The 22,627-nt window shown below is 35.1% G+C and overlaps 1 protein-coding gene across 1 annotated transcript in view; it reads left to right on the plus strand.

Annotated features, from left to right (window-relative positions):
- The first annotated feature begins 446 nt into the window (after window positions 1–446).
- The window catches only part of LOC135803359 (potassium channel subfamily K member 18), an 84,075-nt gene continuing 61,894 nt past the window's right edge, over window positions 447–22,627 (plus strand). Inside the window, 2 exon segments of the mRNA XM_065316952.1 lie at window positions 447–861; window positions 15,351–15,698. The gene's annotated coding sequence lies outside the window, so the exon portion shown is untranslated.

The following is a 22,627-nucleotide window of genomic DNA, read 5'->3' on the forward strand; positions in this document are numbered from 1 at the left end:
TTTACTTCCTCTTGCAATTTTTTGTTTTTACCTTATTTCTCTTGGTGTGAAAAATTCCTCAGCACTAACAGAAACTGTGACGTGTCACGTTCTACTCTCTTTTACAATCACTCTACCAAGTAAAACAGAGATGAAAATATCGCAACGATTATTTTGAGCATACTATCCAGACTCTATCTTTTTCCCCTCTACATTATCCTTGTTTAATGTGTAGAGCTTTTATATTTTCATCTTTGTCCTTTTTTCATTCTTTCATTCTCTCATTCGTAGGATGTCTTTGTTGTGGACTGGTTGCATTGCAGTCTGATGCATTAGATGTGAATGTGAAAGCTTTCGAGGGGCGTGCAAAACTGACGGACGTAAACGAGTCGTGCCGATGTGGGGCGAAGCGTCGCGACGCCCGCGCCAGTGGACGGGCGTGTGTAGTCGCATCCGGACGTCGGCGGCGTCGCGATCGCTTTTCGGCCTCCTTTCGCCACCCCCTTTTTACACTACGTCCTCGCAGGACTAAAACATTCGCCGGTTGAAAAAGCAAAAATTGAAAAATTTTAAAAATAAGAAAAACAATTTTAGTATTGGTAATGTTTAATATTGCGATCAGTTTTAGTTATGAATCCTTGGCGTTATTCTGGTGATGTATAGTGTGCATCGTTGTGCATCGTGAGTGACTTATTGTGAGCCGCTGAAACTGATTAATTAACTTGTTTTGAACGCTGCGCTGAGCTTGAATGTTTTTGGAATGCTTCGTCCTTGTGCATCCTGGCAGGAGTGTATAATGTGTGTTGTTAGTGCTTTCGGATAATTCACGCCCGTCCGAGCTTCCGACGGTCTTGATGATTGCTCAGTGAACATCGATTAAAGGTAATTGTGATTAACATATCGTTTATTCATGTTGTGGGAAAGATATTTGAAGTTTGAAAAAACTTAATGGAAGAGAATTTAATTGTTTATAAATGGACATGAATAGAGTTAATTTTTGGAATAAATAAGAAAAGTTAATAATAATTTTGTGAAGGAATGTTTTTAAGATGCAAAAGTTATGAGGGTAATATTTATTTGTTTAGAAAATTAGCTATAACTTTTGCACTAATTAAGATATTTAAATAATTCAATAATATCACAAAACACAATTTAATTGTTTATAAACCCAAATTTAGATAGTGTTGTTAGCTTAATTTGTTTAAAAGTTATTATCAAATAACTGAACAAAAGCAATTTTTAAAAATTTTAATTAGTATCTGGATTCAATTAAATTTATTTAATAAATGCAATAAATTACTAACACCATTCTTCACGAAGCAGAATGACAATTTAATTGGCTTTCTGTTTATGAAAGAATGATAAAATTTCAACAATAATTACCGATGTTAATAACAAAAATGTAAGAACATAATTCTGATATTGATTGCTCATTGGGCGTCAATTGAAGGTAAATCTCATTAAAACATAAATTATTCATGTCATTCTTGCCTAAATTTTAATTGCAAAAGCAGAAATTAAAGGATAATTTAATCCTTTGTCTTCACGTTTAATTTATTTCAATTTGATTCATAAACAAATAAGTTAATAATACTTTATTATGTTTTATAATAATAAAATAATTTATGTTTTGGAAGAAAATTTAAATTTTTTTACCAAATTTTAATCTTTAATTACTCAATAAATTTTTGAGGTATTTACTAATTCTTTTCACTGTATAATGAACAATTTCACTCGCTTGAAAAAAGTTTTTCAATTTTGTTATTATCATTAGTCGTTCGAGTGTTATGACTAAAAATATCCGGAAAAACAAAATGTTTCAATTTAATGTTATTTTTAATGCCAAAATCAAGGATAATGGAGGATATAAAAGGATTACATATGTAATCTTAACAAAATATAAAGATACATTAATCGGCTATAAAATCCTAAAAAAATAATTAAAAAATATTAATTTTCAAAAAAGTTACAAGCAAAATTCTAAAAATTATTTTTTTCGTCAAAAATTCAAAATTTTAATTAAATCAAATCAAAAGCACGGTACACATTTATAACATTTCATAGTCCATTTTTTCTAAATATTCCCTACGCTGCATATTATACAAAAACATAAAAAACGCAAAAAGGAAATGGAAAGTAAAAAGGACTTGTAAAGAAAAAGCTCAGCAGAAAAAAATTATGTAGCACTGTGAGAAAGGACCTCGCTGAAAATTGGAAGATTAGATTACTTCGTTCTTATTAACCTCGTTAAAAAGTCGTCCTGCTAAGTAGCAAGTAGCCAGGCACATCAGCATGCAAGTAGCAATCATCCTGCAGGAATCTTTTAAATAAATTATTACAAAAGAAGCGGAATTTTAATGTATAATTCAATTATTTTAAAAGATTATACAAAGACAGTGGTAATATTTCTTGTATTTTTGGTTTTTAAAATCGAGGAAACTCTCGGTTTTCTTTGTGACTGCATAAAAAATGTATTAAAATGCAAATGGCATCAATTAATATCATAACAACCCTTTTAAACCATTTGGAAAAGGATTTTTAGGTTGGAATTAAAAGGATCATTACAACCCCAATCACCAGGACATTCTCAACCTCACTTAATATTCCAACACGCAAAACCAACAAGTTGAGTCAATATTATTTTAATTTTTTTGAAGAAACAATCCTTTGTAAAGCCTTAAAATTAAATGTACATAAAAAATTACAAACCGGAAAACCGGAAATGTTCTTTAAATTCCTTGAAACGTTTAAATAACTAAAAATTTGAAAACCGGAAATTGAAACCGGAAAACCGGAAAAGGTTAAATTTTTAATCATATTATTATTGTTATTTGATTCTGATACTAAATAATCAATGAAAGAGTTCAAATGTCGGAAGTCAATGAAAACGGAGGGTGTAATGTACGATCGGGTTTAGCGCCGAGGGTAGGTTAGGTGGTTGCTTGTGGATGAACTCAAAGGACGATGTCACGCAATATAAGGTCATCGACTAGCCGGTAAATCATACAAAATGCATGCGAAGCAGAACGCCGCTACAGAAAACGCAAATGCCCGGGATGCGGACAAAGGGGTGGGCTGGGAAGTGCCCCGGGGAGCGCCGTGGATAATAAGGATTCTAAGGACGCTGGTATCGAGCGTCCGCACGCCATAAAATACGATATTGCAAATTTAACCTTATTTTAACCATTTCCGGATAAGGGCAATAATTAAGCCATCAAAGAACAAAAGTTTATTTTGCTAGTGGGATAACTCCCATGATTTAAATGAGAAAATAACAAAAATTATGTCGGGTTATAGGGAATTTATTGTTAATTACGTGACATTAACAAAATTTTATTTATTTATTGTAATTTTTATGTAAAATGGAAAATAGTAAAAGAAAACATAAAAATTTTTATAATTTTTTTTGATAAAATTATGTAAATGTGAATTAAAATTTTGTTCATATTAAATATGGTATTTTCAAGTTTGTCCTTGCTTAACTGAGCTTTCATATACAGCTCAAAGTTTAACTTTCTTCAAAGTCAGGCGCTGTTAATCATTAATTCCATAACTCTTGGTAATTTCAAATAATTTGCTGTTTATTTAACATTATTTCATTGCGTCAAAAAGCTCAGGACTGATATCAGCAAATAGAACTGCTGCAGTTTAATTTTTAAGTTTATTGACATAATATTCATGATAAATTATTAATTAATTTCTGGATAAATACCACTATAAATTGAGTTTAAGTAGAGAAGTTTATTTAAGTGATTGGAAAAGTTTTTAGAAACTTATACTTTATAAAATGTTAAATAACTTAAGAACTACTCGTGATATCTTAATAATTTAAAGTGCAGTTTATAACATAGTTCAATAATTATGTTTAGTGCAATTTTCATGCAATTTGTTTAATTATTTATTTAGTTATACGCAAAAATATTAACAAAATCATTTTTATTTGCGTTTTTTGCATATTTTTATTAAAACCGTGATAACTTTAACACTAAAAGCGAAATGATACTGATAATTACAATAAATGTTATATATTAAGTCCTCTATCAAATATCGTTTGAATTTCTAGATTATCTCATACCGTTTTCTTGTAATTAATAAAATAACAAAGCAAAATGTGAAACTTAAGATTACAAAATATTACATTAGGAATATTATGTGGATGCGCCGGGATACACGCTGAAGTATTAATTATTTCCATTTTCCTTAATTAAATAGTTGTCTTTTGTTTTAATATATCTTGTTCATAAGGAAAATAACTGTTTTATTATTGCATGCGCTGACTAGACGAGATTATTACGTCGACATAATTAAAACGTTCGTCGACGTCTAATTAACAATAATTTATGAATGAAATGCTAGCTAGACTCGCGTCGTCCTACCACCCCCGGTCATGAAAAACTCATCAGAACACAGAGCAAACAAACTACCTCCAACAAAATATCCAACAGATTTTTTGTTGTCACAAAATTTATTTTTGCAGATTTTAATGAAAGCTCAGGACGAAAATGTTTTATCTCATCAACCCTTTCGTCAACTATTACCTCATATTGCTATCTCAGCGTCGCAACACTTTCCCTCTCCCTGAGCACCAACCTAAAATTTCATGTACGATGTTCGTCCTGGGTTAGTCCTCGCATTTTGGTGTTTTAATTAAGCCAGATGATGGATGCGCACCCCGCTCGCCTTGCTCTCATTGCGTGTACATTACATTAACGCCCGGCTCCTGCCCCGGTGGTAGTGGCTTTATCCTGCGAGACCCTCAACACTTGCGCAAGGATTCTAATAGCATTTTCAAAGAAGAGGATTTTAAAACACGCTAGGTGCGAGGAAGCCGCGCACTGCAAAAAGCTACAAAATGCTTTTAAGCTCGAGGACGGCGCGAGATGCGAAAAAGATAGATAAGGGATGATTCTGAAGGAGAAGACATTTAAATTTTAGCACCTTGTCGTTCTTCGTTTGATGAAAGCTCCAAAAATACTTTATTTAGAGCTTGCAAAGCTTTAAAATTAAATGTATCACAAGAAAAAATAAAACCGGAAAACCGGAAAAGTTTAACAAATCTTCTGAAACACATAGATCTGAAATAAAATTAAAAACCGGAAAACCGGAAATTTGAAACCGGAAATTATATTAAATCATAATAAATTCTTTCGAAATTGATTCTGAGGTTATGATTTCCTTGTGATGGTAAAAGATGGCGAGAAAGATTGCAATATTGTCGCCGCATAAACTGCGCTAAATTTGATATTTGTGGATTGCGTCGAGGCTGGTGGTGCTCCCCTGATGCCAGACCGCACGACCGTCGACCACAATGGCGACGCGCGCGGAAACTCACCCTCACTGCGCACACCCTCCGCCTCTGCACACGCGTTAGCGCCGAGTAAAGCCAATTCGAAGGCGTCAGAGTCACACAATTGCAGCCCGCACGACAAGAATTGGAAGAAGTGTATGACCGCAAGAGCAAACGTGTCGTCAAGGATCCCTCCACTATATTTTCATCTATGTATGTGTGTGTGTGTGGATAGGGGATGTAAATGTGAATTGAAATTGGAATCGGAGAATTTTCCACCGACGAATCCGACCGAAATAAGTCCATGAACGCTTGTGTGTGTAATATTAAGGTTTGTAGGTGGTTGCCGCATCCCCAAACGCCGGAAATATTACATTTCCCACAAGGCGTCGTGGAGTTACGCGCACGTTGTGCACGTGGTTTCTTATTTTGTGACACTGTGACATCTTAGTAGTTATTGCCTTCCTGAGGCCAAGGGAATCGTCCTTTTTCGAAAGTGAGCTCTAAAGTGACAATTATTTAGTGGCAAGTACTTTCTGTCATATTTTTCATACACTTTTGGGTTGTATATGCAGGAAATCCCGGCGCCTCCACATAATGTTCCCTATGTTAATAATATTTTTATGTTTTTTTTGAGGAATTGAAGTAAAAATAAGTAAATATTTGTAAGTAGGAAATAAATACTTGCTAGTGGCATTAATATTAATTAATGCGTTAATTAAAGTGCGCGAAACTGTTGAAAACTAATCAACTCTCATCGCTGTCAGTTCGTAGGCGTACAGCGGAAGAACATTTTGGTTTGAAGCGTTCAACGCTTACGAATTCGCGCACATTCTCAAACGTAGCGCATTGAACATTCCAAACTCCAAGCTTGAGCTTTTACATTTGCGGAGAGGAGTGGAAAAGCGAGTTGACATTCCGGTATTTGAAGCTGATCCAGGCGCCTTCACCATTCTGCAATAGTTACACGTAATAAAATGTAAATGCTCTTGCTTTACAGAATAAATAAATCAAAAATATTTAAAAATACAAAATTTTGTTGAATAGAAACGAAACGTGTCATTAACAAATAATTCGCCAATTATGCGCTAATAGAAATTACAAATTTCGCGGCATCGCGCGTCGCCGACAAGTGCGCATGGTGGAGGCGCCGCGGCATTAGTAAGCGCTCGGTGCAAACTGGAAGCAATTAGCAATTAGCCGGCTCGCGTCGCAGCCAACTCATAATTCATTTAATCATCCATCAAAAGCTCCCATCTCGGGCAGGGGTATAGGCGCGCCACGTTCTTCAATTAGCGGGTGGAGGCGCCGGGCAAAACGGATTCGAATTGTCATATCAAACTACACATTTTGCAAATATAGCCAACTTTAGATTCCGAAAGTTTTGGATACTACTCACACTTACCAAACTTCGTTATCACGCTTGATATCCGGCTTAAAACAGGAAACAAAACTGGTAAAAGGTTTTATCAACTTTAACACCCTGTAACTCTATCATTATCATTAACAAAAACATCTGGACACTTCTAATTGATGTAGAATTTATTTAGCTTTAATTTAGTTTTTGTTTCATTATATTATCACCAATACTTTTTGAGTTATCAACAAAAACGCACAAAAAAACAAAAATTAAATTTTCTCTAATAATATACATATGATTTCATTCATATTTCCATCAAACAATTATCACTAATTGAGACGTAGAAATTACATACCAGTACAAATTGCAGCACAAATTGCTCATCTTGCGCGCATGACTCTCATTGCGCTAGTTTCTTGCACCTCGCCACCGCATTCCCTTTGTTAGCGTCGACGTCGACGTTGACGGCGCAACAGTTCCCGTCTTTGGCGGTCGCGCAAGTCGCGCGGGCGCACAAAGAGAGAACCGGAAGTAATTAACGTTTCGCTAATTACAAAGCCCGACCGAACGAGCACGATGCGCGCTGCTTACACGCAAGAGCGAATTGCTTTGCGCCGCCCGGCCACACTCGAATGCACACCGATAAACGCTTCAGCCATTGTCTCGCAACTGAGAAAGCTCAACTTTACCGCCGGTGGACAGGGGCGGTCCAATACAGGAAAACCGGAAAAGTTTCACAAATCATCTGAAACGTAAAGAAATGTAAAAATTTTAAAAACCGGAAAACCGGAAGTGCTTAACATAAGCTTACCAAAATCTAGTTTATGTTTTGAAATTTATTATTATTATATTATATTAAGGGTAGTTTTATGATATGCATTACAAATGCAATGGGGCAAAAAGGCTTTGTACTCGGGGAATGATTAACCCTGGTTGAGTCTGAGTCTGGCTGCTAATTAGTTTAGCATTACACTCACTTGCCCTCAGGTTTTCACCTTTACTTCCGGTTTTCCGGTTTGGGCAAATCACGCTCTACGCTTTTAATTTCACGCTCAATTTCAATGCAAATGTACCAAATTTTCCTCCCTACAAAAAAACTACCCTTAAATAACCCAAATTATTACAAAGTAAACAAAAACATTAATAACTCAAGAAATATCATCCCTGGTGATATATTACAATGAATTAATTACACACACTGAAAATCCTCTTCCACGAGGATTAAACCTGTCGATCGCGTCTGGCGCACGTGGGGCGGTTGAGGGGTGGCTCCTAAAAATGCGTATTTATTACATTAATCTGTTGTTCAAGTTGATGTCTGTGCTTTCGGCGCCGTTTGCCGCCGCCACCGCCGCTGTGAGTTGGGTTGTGAGCGGCAGCAGGCGGTGGTCGGGGGGCGGCAGCGGCGTGTAGGTGAGCCGAGGTCGGATAAAATATGAAAATGTTATGTGTGCGCTGGGAAATATGTGCGGAAAATTTGTTTTCGTCCAAGTGGCGCGGCGGCGGCGGTGACGCGGGGGTGGCGTCGACATGTGAAGTGCCCGAGACTAATTTTCCGTTATGGCGCACTTTACATTAATGCCCGCGTGCGTGCGTCGAAAACGACATTATTCACCCTTCCTGTTTGCTAACCTCAGACCTGCGCTCGAACAAGGGATGATTTACTAAACTACATAAAACATCAAAAATAAAAATCACACAAAACATTATTATCAGGCATAAAAATGTTTAGGGGTAGTTTTTTTTATTACTTTAATATTAATGTTTAATTTATTTTGTAAACACTTTGTATTTTTAATGTTTGTGCGCGCAAGCTGGTGGCGTTTTCGACTGCTGAGCCATGGGTGGTGGTGGTTTTGTAGCGAAAGGGGGATGAAACGTCTTTGGGGCGACTTGTCATCGGATTCACCTCCACGTGTCGCCGACACATTTTCCGCGTCATCTATAAGCGAATTTCAAACGCGCGACGTTAAAGCGTGGGTTGTGCTTGCGCGCTGCCACCAACGTCATTTCCAGCACATTCCCGAACCAATCCGGGAGGAGCCACGAGTAGGGGTAGCAAAAAACAATAACCGAATTCGGTGCGTGCGATTGACGTTCAAGATGGCAATATTCGACGTTATTAGAATTTCTGATTTCGAAAATTTCATGAAATCCAATTTTCAACCCTTAAAACCACATTTCAACATGTGGTTAAATTTTGGATGAGAGTTTATGGATTGGTTGATGATTTGACGTAATAGTTGCTTAATAATTTTAGGCCATGATTTTTAATTTGTAAATTATGGTCAAAATTGTGTTTTTGATCAAATGTTTCAACTTCAAAGCGGAATAATTTATGAAATAACAACAGCACAATGTTGTAATTTTGCACATTGATTAATATATGACACATAAGCTTGTGTGTTAAATTTCGGGAAAATATTTTAATAAACAAAAGAGTTATTAACAATTTCCTATTCAAAAAACGTCGTAATTTAAGTTTTTGCTCAATTTTTTGACCATTTAACGTCAATAACTCAAAAAGTTAAATAAATATTTTATTGTTGTTTTTAAAATTATGTGTAAAAGGCTTAAAGTAATCATGGAGCAAAATTTGAAACCAAAATATTTATTAGTTTAAAAGTTATTAACAATTTTATATCCAAAAATTCGTTGTTTTTTTCAATTTCCAATTTCAATTTTTCCCTAAATCCAATTTTCAGCCCTTAAAAACCACATTTCAAACAGCGGCTTAAGTTTAGCTTAGAGTTTAAGGACTGTTCAATGACTTGACTTAGTAGTTCCTGGAATCGAGGCTAAATTTCAGCCCTTAGTTAAGGGTGGAAGGCGCGGCGTTGCTCCGCGCGCGACATTAATTAACATTTCACGAGCGATAAAATCTCGCGAGATGCGCATAAATCAAGCGAGAGCCGGCGAACGCTTTGACGAAACCCTTGCGCCGTTCTAATTTGGGGTAACCACCCCCTCGAACGCACCACGCGCAGTTGTTCGAACTGCCGACTGTGAACGGAGAATTTATTATTCAAGCGTCATACGAGCACCGAGTACACATTTATTTATTCAAAAGCCATGCTTAAAACCCACCCATAAAGCCACCCTTAATTTTAAATTATGTTTAAATAATAAATTATGTAATATTACTATTACTTATGTTTTAAAATTTGAAAAAAATTTAGTTATAATATGTTTAAATAGTGAAATTATGAAGAAAATTGGTATTTTTTGTGTTTTTTTGTGTTTGTTCCCGTTTCACGCCGAAACGGCTCAATGAATTTTAATAAATTTTGTGGTGGGGGTAGACTAAATATGGCTGAATAACATAGGCTACTTTTTATGGCAAGAAAAAGGCTTTAAAGGGGTGAAATTGGGGTTGAAAAATATTATAACCAAATTTAATACATTTAAATGTGGTTCTGGTTGTCTTGTAGGATTAGTCGCTTATTAATAGTATTCTGTAGCAAGTAATCCGCCTCTATCTATATCTCCGTATCAATTACGAAAACTTTATTTATTATTGAGGGTGCGCTAACAAGGTTAGTGTTCCAGTTGTCAGACGAGAACTTTGTAGCCTTGAGGAAGGATCAAATCGAAATCGAAATGAAACAGTAAGGCACTATCGCCTGGAGGCGGCAACAAAGATATGTCTTTATCTAGGAGATGAGAGATGGGTGGTGGCGTCCGGGGGTTGAAGGACGAAATCGACCGAGATGTTGTCTCATTATATGATCCGAACAGCGCTTCATCTTCCATCGGGCCTCCGGGTATTGGGGTGTCTCAAGCTGGTCCCACAGGACTCGTCATGATCAACCCCTCAAATGATCCAACGCGTTATCCTCCCTTCGGGACGACTGCATCATAAGATAATCAGTATTTAATTATTTATGAGATAAATTTTTTTATTTTTTATTTTTTGGTGGTTTCAGGTGTGTTAATACAGGTAGGGTGTGGTTTTGTGCGTGTGGGGGGTGAAAGAGTTATGCGGGCGCGACGTATCGACGTTTTAAAGTGGATAAAGCTCAATAATATATAGAGAGCTGAGCGACAGACACAAAAGCCAATAAATATTCATACACTCGATGTGCGCGCGACGCGGCGACGAACGTTCTTCACTTACGCTCAATCCCTCAACGAGAATTTCCCGCAGCGTGCGAAACCGCACGTCGCTGGAAATAGGAAATTTTCCTATCGCAGCGCCGGGTTGGGGAGACGTTTCGACGTTTTGGCGCTTCGACAATCCGACGCTGACAATTTTTGCCCTGCACCGTCGAAAAATGAAGGAAATATCGCGGGAAATGTCGTCCTAGTTTTTCACCCGCATGTTTTATATTGTGTTTTAACTTTGGGGCAATTTACGTTCAGTTAATAAAGTGTAAAATGCAAAAAACGGAAAATTTTTGTATAAAATTATAAATTACGTTGTTAATAATAATTGTATTATGATAAAATTAGCAGTGTTAATTTGTGCAAATGGAATAAATAATTGTGCAAAATTTCACATTAATTCGTTTATTATTTTAAAAGTTATGAGCAAAAATAATTCACATTTTGGCGCAAAATTGTGTTTTTTGTCAATTTTTACAACTTTAAAGCAGAATAATTAGTGAAATAATAATAGCACAATAACAATATTTGGTGCACCAGTATTTATGAGGCAGAAAAAACGTTTGGTGCAATTTCACGTGAATTCATTAATTTTTGAGAGAGTTATTAACAATTTTCTGTTGAAAAATGCGGTATTTTTTGTTTTTTTCGAATTTTAAGATACATTAACGTCCATAACTCAAAAAGTAATAAAGGAATTCTATTCTAGTTTTTAAAATTAGATTTAGTTTATTAATAGTCATAATTGCCCAAAAATTGAAGCAAAAATCTTTATTACTTTAAAAGTTATTAACAATTTTATAAACAAAAACCCAGAATTTTCATTATTTTACTTTGATTTACAGCAAAAAAATCAAAAAAAATTTATTTAATGTAAATTTAAACAAAAATTCATATTAAAAATTAATTCTCCCTTAAATATTCAATTATCCTCCCCATGAAAAAAACATGCAACCCCTGCAAACCGTCCATTTTCCTACGTCACGTCAAAAATGTTGCAATTTAGCACCATTCATCCCGCAGCGCAATATAAAAGATACAAATAACTAGCGCCCTTTTGAACGAAGACAACTTGCGGCGACGTGCCTCGGCAAAGGGTGTGCTTCCGGTAATCCTGTCGCAGGAGCGGCGACGATTTACGTCCTGGCGGAGATGAGCGAACGAGTTGTCACGGCGACAGCGAGACTAATAAGACGTCGCGCGTGCACCGCGAGCACTTCCTTAGCACACCCCCGCAAAACCACCCCCTAAAGAAAAGTGAGGTGGCAGGCGGGTGGGGGGTGCATCCTAGGGGGCATCCTGCGGTCGTGCTGCGCGCAAAGTTTAACGTTTAGCGTACTTTTTGCGCAAGGATACCGCAAAACCGGCGAGGAAAACAGGATAATGTATTGCTGGGGGCGGGGGATGAGTCTGGCTGGAGTTAGTTAGGAATGCAAGACCAGTGGTATGCTAAGGAAATAATTTTCAAGCGGTACATTATGTAAAAATAGGAATTTTAGAGCTTTTAGGGATAAAGCAGTAAAAACCGGAAAACCGGAAAACCGGAAGCCGGAAGTAATAAATTGAAAATTGAACATACAATTGATTGAATTTTTAAATTTTATTTTGGTTTGATCTATTTTCTAATTTTTAATTTTATATTTCCGGTTTTCCGGTTTTCCGCTTTTTTAAAATTATTATTATTTTAAAATTTATCCTTTTTCTGATATCTTTGATCCCATAGCCAATGTAAACCGGAAAACCGGAAGTATTAAATTGAAAATTGGACATACAATTATAAAATTTTAAATTTTATCTAAATTTTATCTATTTTTCCAGTTTCAATTTTATATTTTTTTCGGTTTTCCGGTTTTCCGGTTTTGCTTTTTTTTTTTAATTTTATCATTTTTCTATTATCCTTGATCCTATCGCCTATATTTACTCTTAATCTTTCTTCGTCATTTCTGCTCTTCTGTTCTCCATTCGCTTCACTCATCACTTTCCACCTGACGCTCCTCGTGAGTCCTGAAATAAGGATAATGTATATATTCATATCCTGTGAGTATCTCTGTGTGTGTGTGTGTGTAGATGTTTATTAGCAGCAAAGTGTCCTGGAAGGTTTGAGCAAACATTAGCAAACATTAGCGAACGTTGGCAAACATTAGCGACGCAGCGGGCATCAAAAGCGTTCCGCAAATATTAACCATGTGGATTTTGCTGCTTTTTCGAATAGGTCCTTTGATATTTGAATAAATAACTGATGATTTCAAGGATTCAGGTTTTCAGATTGAAAGTTTTAGATTTAGAGTAGAGATTTTGTGTTTTCGTGTGGAAATTGATAGATTTGGAGATGAAGGAATTATTGGAGAAATTTGAAATTTATAGGGGTCGTTTATTAGGTATTTGTGAATGTTATTACTAATTATGGTGTTTGTATACTGGGTGATTCAGGAATTATTTATAGTTTTATTAAAAGTAGCAAAAAGTTTAAAATGTGAAAATTATGAAATTGTTTGGTTTTTTGTTATTATTTTATAATTGTTATAAAATAATGTACACATGTTAAACATCATTTTATTTGGAATTAAATTATATATCTGCCTACGTCGAAACCCACTTATTTTGTTTATTGCTGTAGACAAAAATTGTTTACAAACTTTGATTATATTTAATTTATGAAAAGCATTAATTAGAGGTTGAAATATTAACAATACATACTCTATACTTATACAGAATATGCATCAGTTCATTGTTATTGTATGTGTGAATAATTATCAAATTATACTAAGTGTTTCAAGAAATATTCAGAATTTTCCCAAAAATTTCAGTAAATTTTTAACAGTAAAACTACGAAATCTTTCACTTTTTCTCATTTTAATCAAAGTTTTAAAATGATAACGATTACCCATTTAACATACTTTTATAAAATATTAAATTCCCTATAAAACCGCCGTAAAAACATAATTCCACCTTAATAAAATAAGAAATGACGCGAACATAAACTCGAGAAAAGCAAAACTCTCTCAAACAATGAAAATCTCTCATCTCGCAATTCCGGTCGAAATAATCCCCATATTTTGGCATGATTATCGGCCATTGTGTGCGCATCGTCCATTGTTTGCCCGTTTTAGCGTCGGGCATGCTTCACCCTTAAGGTATGCACGAACAAGGATATAAAATGTTTTCCTTTCATTACCGCACGATCCGATGTAGTCCGCGGCGGCCGTCCTGAGAGTGAGTGCAGCCGGCGAGTGCGCGAATGTGCAGATAGCAACTGGTAATCGTGTTATTTCATCCCTTAATATCATCCCCTAATTGTGCACAATTAACGTATGCGCGAACACCGCGCGTGTTTTCCTTTGGTAGTGTTATTCAGGGCGAAAGCAGGGCATAAACAGTGCTAATTTCCAACTAGCATTACATTCAATTGAGGGAAATGGGGGAAAACCACAAGAGGGTGCGTATGTGAAAATGGGAAAATATCAACACATAAAATCCTTAATAAAATCATAAAAATCATTTAAAAAATTTAAAAATTTAAAAAATTTAAAAAAATTATTTTCAACCCTTAATTTTCTAAAATCTAAAATTACATCCCTTAATGGTTTGTAATCATAAACTACCCCTTAATATAATATAGTGTGTACGTATCGCATTGCAAAGGTAAGGTGTGAATTCCTGTGTTGAACAAACCGAAGTGTTTTCGTTTGCGAGCCTAGCGGCGTGCCAGAGGGTTGAAAAGATCGAGACAGGCACGCGGAGTGCGTCGTTTGCCACCCCTGATTAAGCACATTCGTCTCGCTCGGCCTGGGATCCGTCGCTAATGGACGGCCGCGCAAAAGGACGAAAAGGACTCGCTATCCTGCGGGGGCGCCAGAAACGCGACGAAATGATTAAGGGGGTGTGAGTTCAACCGGCTGATTTAGAATCGGGATACAATAGGTGAAAAATAACAGAGGATAATCGATTTAAGGGTGTTTTAATAGATTTAAATGATTTTGATATGTTACAGTAAATGTTTTAGAAAAAAATTGAATTTTTGATAAAATTGGAGTTTTAGGGGTGGTTTAAAGGAGCAGGGGGATGAAGTTATATATTTTTGGAAAGGGGATTAAATTTTCTTTTATTCTGTGAAAGAATAATTTAATTGTTTATAATATTTTAAAAGTTATTGTTGTTCAAAGTTGAGAAACAAAAAAATAACAAAAATCAATGGTTTTTTGATCTAAAAACGTTAATTAAGTTAATAACAAATAATAAATTTTTAACAAATTTTATCTGATAGTGGTAAATAGTTAATTTTATTCATATTATACCAAGTTAATAACAATATTTGTTATTGGTTATAGAATTATTGCAATTTGAACACAAAAATAAACTTTTTTTGAAAATTTTTAGTTTTTTGCAAATAAAACTTTAAATTTTTAATATTCTGTTATTATTTTTGAATATATATGTAGAAAAATAAATTACCTATTAAATGATGAAAACTGCATGCCGCTATGTCACTTCAAAAAATAGTTACGGCTCTTTAAAGTTGACGAAACTCATTAAAACTACAACTGGGAAATAAATTCGCAAAAAAAAACGCAAAACTTTGAAACTAATTCCGGCAATTTTTTCTCTTTTTGCTTGTTTCAGACGTTTCTCATTAAATACGATTACTCCGCCACGCAGCAGATGAAGATGACATCTTCCTACCGTCGCGCTTAAACAAAACCAACCAACCGACGAATTTTCCGCTTGTCCGCGCGTCTTACCCCAACTTACAACCCCCAACTTTGACTCGGTGGTGAAAAGTGCGAAACGTCAGCGGCACCCGAAACAAAAAATCTTTTATTCTGTACAAAAGTCAAAAAACGTCAAAGAAGGGGGTGAGACAGAAAGATAGGGGCGAAAAAGGAAATTAATTAGAACTGAACAGTGAGCAGTGAACGAAACGCAGGACGAGCAGGACGAGGACTTCAATTAGCGACACGACACAGAACGGTGAGTGACCAGGACGAGTTTTATTTTACGAGCTGGGGGCCTTTAACTTTACGGCGGCGTTTGAGAGCTTTCGGAGAGTATTTCGGCGAAATGTGTACATGTTGTAAAAGTGCGTGAGACTCACGAGAATTTGTCTCTGGAATGAGATAATTGGAGTCATAAAGCACTGAGCGGCGAAAAATGTCTGAGCGTTAAAAAATGAAGAAGGACGAAGGATAATAGACTACGAAAACAGAGCCTAATAAAGCTTCTTATTAGAAGATTTTTTTGCAGTTTATGATCCTTGAATAAAACGAGTTTTAAGCTTCATTTCAAGCTGCTTATGACGTACATTTTGTTAATTAACATCATTAACAGAGCTTTAAAGCTCTAGGTAACATATTATATTTAAAAAAGTTGTTTTCTGAAAATTTTACATTTTTTGCAAAAACAGCAATAATTAATAAACTAGTCAACAAAATTTAATTTTTTTAAAAGTGTTTTATAAACAAATAAATTGTTTATAAATAATTCAAAAGAAAAAGCTTTTATCCCTATTAGTTTCTGAATAATTTAAGTTTGAAGTAGAATTTGTAAATAATTTCAACTTTAGGAAAAGAGCAAATGAAAAACCCACAGAAACAAATGTTTTCCACGTCTTGGGACAGATAAAAGTTGTAATTATTTAAAAATGTAGCATCTTATGTCGTGCACAACTAACGTCGGCGGTAAACTGTCCCCGAAGGACATGTTTCCAACTTGTTTGTTTCAGAATACGAGCTATTTTGCTTTCTTTTACATTTTTTTGTTTTTTTGGGTAAAGTTGCCTCAATTTCACATCTATGACAAGTAAAATATTTAAAAAGGGCGCAGGATATAAATATTTTATAATTATAAATGATTTTCAAGGATTTTTTAATAGTTTTTCATTGGATATAATATCAAACATACTAAAAAAGTTGATTTCTTTGAAAACTTCAAATATTTGATGTAAATCAATTAAATAATGTTATAAATTATATATTTTCCGAAAGCCCATTAAATTATCTATCAAACGCTTAAAATTTGATATTTGTATCAGTATTTGTTAACAAGTTATTGATAATCAAAAATTGCTAACAAAAATCCAACTTTTTAATAAATTAGTTTCACTTTATAAAAAATTTAGTAAAATATATAAACAATTAAAATATTAAAACAAATCAAAGTATTTATAATAAACAATTAAATTATCCTTCAGACGGTTCAAACAAAAATTAATTATCCTTTATAGTTTAAAAGTTATTCCGTTTCAAAGTTGACATTCTATTTCACAAAATGCAAAAAGAATTGAATTCATGATTGCAATTTGAAAAACGTTTATATATCCTGAATCCTGCATCCTGATTTTGATTTCGTCCTGTTTTGACATATTCCATTGTCCCAAAACTCTAACCATCGTTTATTACCGAGCGTATTTCATCATTTTCGTGTAATTTCTCTCCATTCCTCATTCCGGCTCAGCGCGTCCATCATTTCGTCCTGTTTTATCGTCCCTCGTCCTTTTTCATGCGCGTTTACGCTCGACTGCGCCCACCTTCAAGAGTTGGCATTTCTTTCGTTGTTATTTGCCGTTGGGTTATGATTGACCGAAGTTCATGCGGCGTTCTCCTCTTCGTCCTTTTCCGCACAGCTAATAGTTGCTGGAATGTCATAAACCGTCGATTTTTGCTCATTCCACTTCACAACTCTTGTTATATCGGCAGATAATTGCTTGTCGTTGCCATATTCCATTCTTTTTTATTTTCAGGACTCTTTCATAAGTTTTACAGGACATCCACGAAAGAACAGAATCACTGCAACAAGCTCAGAGTTTGATTTAGACGTTTTTTTGGTTGAATTTATTTTTTTCGTCCTTGTGGTGTGCTTCTGGTGCTTATGACCCTTGTAAGTCTCTCCAGAAACTCGTGAAATCTGACCGGGCATTATATAACGGATGTTAAAATAATTCACACAACTTATTTCAGTAAAATATAAAAAAAAGGAAAAACGAAATTTTAAAACACCCTGTATATCAAGTAGATCATAATAGGTTTTATAGAGATGTGCTTATGTCCTTAAAATCCTTGATTGCGCACACATATGTTTGCTCAGCGCATTTACCACGCATCATATCCTTAAGGACCTTAACCGACATAAGGACACTTGTCGAAAATATTATTTATTACATTTTATCAACCACAACCACAAGCACAAAAATAATTTATATCCCTAAGAGGTGGCTTAAGTTTTAATTTGATTAAGCGGATATTCCAACGCTTCAGGATAATTTTCTATTAAATTCTCTCTGCGTCACAGAAATAAGGATAACGGGTGGAAAACACGAGTTAATGGAAAATTCGTCGACATCGCACAAAATTCATAATTTCCTTAACACAAAATGCCCTGTTTAATCGTTTTTTTTGAAAATTGCTTTTTGTCGTGTTATAATTTTGTTTTGTTTCGAATGTTGCCATTGTATAGTGATTTATACTCGCGATTGATGGATAGACACGTACGTGGATTTTTTTGAGCGGAATGTCCAATGAACACACGCAGAACGAGGACGAAAATTGGGCGCGCGCGTGATTAATGGATAACGACAGTCGTTTGTTATTTTGGTGCCGTTTTTCGATTGTGCGCTGCGCGATGTCACAATCGAAAGTTTAATTGTGAGCTTTCAAAACTATCACAAACAATACACAAGGATATTGATCCTTGACAGGATACAAACTCAATTAAACGAAAACTAAATTAACAAACTCACAACATAACAACATCAAATAAATTTATAAACATTTATTAACAAAATAATTTTTTTGTTTTTTTGTTTTCCAGGCGCCATTTTTGATTTTTTTGGAAAATAAAAAGGATAATGACATAAAAACGTTTATTATTCAACTAGTCTAAGTGCTTTCCGGTAATTTGTCCGTATGTGGTCGTCATCACTATCTTACTTCCGGTTTGTGCAATGGTTATCCTTGTTTAGCATCGTCTTCACTGCTAAAGTTTATTTCCGAGCGTTATATTTACTTCTTCATTGTCGAAGCGACGACTCGAGACGTTTGCTGTTCTTTTGTGCACTTAATGTGTTTCAAGACAAGGACGAAGGACAAAAAAATGAGAAAACTAGAATGCGGAAAAAAACTTAATTCCATTGGTACCTTCAAGTCTAGCGATGTTTTTGTTGATAATATTAGTTTTTCGTCCTTTGGAGACAAATATCCTGCAACTTTTCTTTTATTATCCTTGTAAACATATAAATATTATGACGTAACATAATAAAAATATATTTTTTATTATAAAAATAATAAAATAATATTTTATAGTAAAAATATCACGAAAATTTGAAACTTCCGGAAGTAAACCGGAAAACCGGAAATATATTTTTTTTAAGCTGCCTCAATTTTACATCTCACACATATGAATTATTTAAAAAGGACAAAGAGTATAAATATTTTATAATTATAAATGCTTTTCATGGACATTTTAATAGTTTTTCAAAGGATAAAATATCAAAAAGAGGAAAAAAGTGCATTTTTTTGAAAACTTAAAATACTTGATGTAAATCTACAAATTATTGTTATAAATTATATATTTTTTGAAAGACGATTAAATTATCTATCAAATGCTTAAAATTTGACATTTCTATCTATATTGGTTAATAAGTTATTGATAATCAAAGATTGCCAATAAAAATCCAATTTTTTAGTAAATTTCTTTCATTTTATAAAAAAATTAATAAAAAATATAAACAATTGAACTTTTTTTTATTATCCTTGTAAACAAATAAATATTATGACATAACATAATAAAAATATATTTTTTTATTATAAAAATATCAAAATAATATTTTTTGGTACATATACAAGAAAAAAAAAGTTACTTCCGGAACCGGAAAACCGGATGTAATTTTTTTTTAGACTGCAGGTACAAGCGCAATGCTAATGTCAGCGGTTTTCTTACTCAGTCCTTGTATTGTTCAAGTCTCCTCGTTTTGTTCTTGATAGAACAGGACCTTCCTTGTTCCTTGTTCCGGTTGTCCTGGATGTCCTAGTGAGTTCCGAGCAAGTCCTGCAAGCACTGTCCGGCCGCGGTTAATGCTTGTTAAATCAACCACACCCTTTCTCGCACTAAACAGTTTTCGTCCTGTTTAGAGGACCATGTTCCATCCCAAGGACTAAAGACTAATTCTGTGGTACAACCCTACAAATTAATTCTATTAAAATCTACTTCAAGGATGTCAAAAATAAAAAGATGCAAAATAATGCTGATAAGAAATTTTAAAGAATAAAAGACCAAGGACCAAACTACTACAACTACATAGTGATATAAACCTCTTTTATTCTAAGGATATAAGGACTAAAGGAGAGTTGGCTCGCTGGAGTCGGTAGCCTGTGAGTTCTTATCTTATCGGCGCCTCTTTGGGCTCGCCTTTGCATTCTGCGCGGCTGAAATAAAGAAAATGCAAGTCGGGCAATGTAAAGGACGAGCGCATAAAAGGATTCCCGGCGTTCGGGACAAACGTAATTTTCTAAATTTCCCCGCTATATATTTACGTTTTACGTGATATACCGCATCGTTTTTCTTCATTCCGCACACAACACCACATACCAACTCGTCCTTAGACGTCGTCGTTAAAGTTGCTCCAAAAAGGATAAAAACTATTTAAATTACCCAGCAGAAAAATGATCCTAGGATGTATTGCATGCATGCCAACAATATTACATCACAATTTTGTAGAAAATTTATCAAAAGAACAAAGTAAAATTTAAAAAATAAAAAATTCAATTTTTTAAATTCAATAAATTGCGATGTTTATATTTCAATGGTGATATTGTTAGATTTCACTCCGCGTACCGACTAGTACTTGAATTGTTTGTTTTCCCCAAGAGGAGAAAATCAACCGCACGGCTGCGGTGCGCAGTGCGTTGCCCGGCGCCTCCGCCACCGGAGGCTCATTGTTTATTGTTTGCGTTTGCCGCGGCGAACACAAAACGCTTGGACAAACAATTACGCACGTGTAATGCACACCTTTTCACCTCTAGACAATCCACACACACATACACTCTATTACGTTATTCCAACGCTGTTGATTCAATGCGTTTCTACATTGTTTATCACAATAATATTACACATTCATTGTTTAACTTTTCTCGTCGCGTCCTCAAAACAACAACGCAAAAAAATGATTTATAGGAGTGTATCTCATTCAAAGAAAACAATTTTTTAGTAAATATGAATATATTTACATAGGGTATTGATAGAAATGCCCGGCGCCTCCACTTTTTTTTTTAATTTTGATCGATTAATTTTTAACGATGAAAAACATAAAATGAATCAAGTGAATGCTGAAACTGGGCATAAAGCGCTTTTAATTAATTAAAAACATAAATCTAATGAGACAATGATGATATTCATATCCCGTCCTGGCATTCATGCTTCACTTTTTCCGGACCGCGCACATTTTCATTTACATTCAATTTTCCATTCACCATGCGAAAAGTTTGCGCCGAACACATTCGCACACTTTTTTGTTTCATGAAATTTTATTCGTGCGTCACGTATTTGTGTGTATATGTGGCCGGAAAAGTCGGAAAAACTCGATGTAGGTCATTCAACGAACGGTCAGCAACGCCATTTTCATTTTGAAGCGTCGAGAAATTATTTACATGCAAGCATAATCTCTATGTGCGCGGTTATTATCCTTTATATCCTGTATTTTTAGTTTATATAAATTTTTAATATTTATAGTGATAAAATTGTTTAAAAATGAAAATTCTTTCGAATAAAAATCGTAAAATTTGCACCTGTGAATTTTACAGCCCGGAAAAGTGAAAATTCCTATGTGCAGGTTTTTCACATTTCACAGGACAATCCTTTGTGTCCAAACGGCTATAAAAAATCCTTGCGCAGTCATGCCGTCTTCATTATCAACGCCAGGGCGAAAACAAACAGGAATAAAAAAATAATCCGAAATGAAGTTCTTGGGCAGTAAAAGAAAACAATAAAATTGTAAATAAAAGTAATAAACTTTCGTCCTGTCCATGCATTATCCTGCATGGGTGGTAGTGAGCTGGATGTTTGCAATAGCTGTTGACCGGTTCAATTTTCATTAGAGCAGCGCAGTTGTAGTTACGACCCGGCCGAAACTTGGTCCTTTTTCGTCCTTGCGCGCTAGATGCGTATAAAACTGGTCTATTGTAGCTTCGGTATCCATTTCATATCAATTCGGAGGGTGCTTTTGTTCGGCAATCGTAAAAACTCGATTTTATCCTTTTTCTATTTCGTCCTGTTGCCGCGTCCAGAAGGTGCCCAAAAAGTATTTACTCAAAGTATAACTTTTTTCCGCGCGCGCGCGTGAAATAAAATTCGTCCTTAATTTTGAGTGCAATGTGTTTCGACTTCCTTCTTGAAATTTCCCGGCGGTCGGCCTGCGGCGTGCTTATTTCCGAAAGTCATTAAACTTTTATTCCTTTTCATTGCGGCAACATCCGCGGGCAAACATTTTCAGGTTCATTCGGTGCTTTCTCGCGCGCCGCCGCCGCCTACGAAATTAATTTCTAATAAAGCCGCAGCAGTTTTTGCTCCTTGCGAAAGGCGCGCCAATAATTTAGCAGTAAAAATACGCCTCGAAGAACAAACCCCAAACGCGCAAAAAACGCCCGCCATAAAAAAAGGACATTTCGCGGGCGGGATTTACCGCCGCGACAAGTGCTGACATCAAGATTTATTCGTGTTTCATCGTTTAATTGCGTTTTAATTTAAAGAAAACCACAAACTCACAAAAACGCTTTCTTTAACTTGCAAAACCCGGCGCCTCCACATAATACTTTACATATACATTTTTAGAAAATCTTTTTTTTTTCTAACCTAGATTTTTATTCCGGTTTTCGGGCTTTACTCTCATCCGTCATGTCTTTTACGTCGGT

This window comes from Atheta coriaria, unplaced genomic scaffold, assembly GCF_025399875.1.
Source record: "Atheta coriaria isolate IRGN ID8LTWV9N9 unplaced genomic scaffold, Caltech_Dcor_3.1 hic_scaffold_2_pilon, whole genome shotgun sequence".
NCBI lineage: Eukaryota > Metazoa > Arthropoda > Insecta > Coleoptera > Staphylinidae > Dalotia > Dalotia coriaria.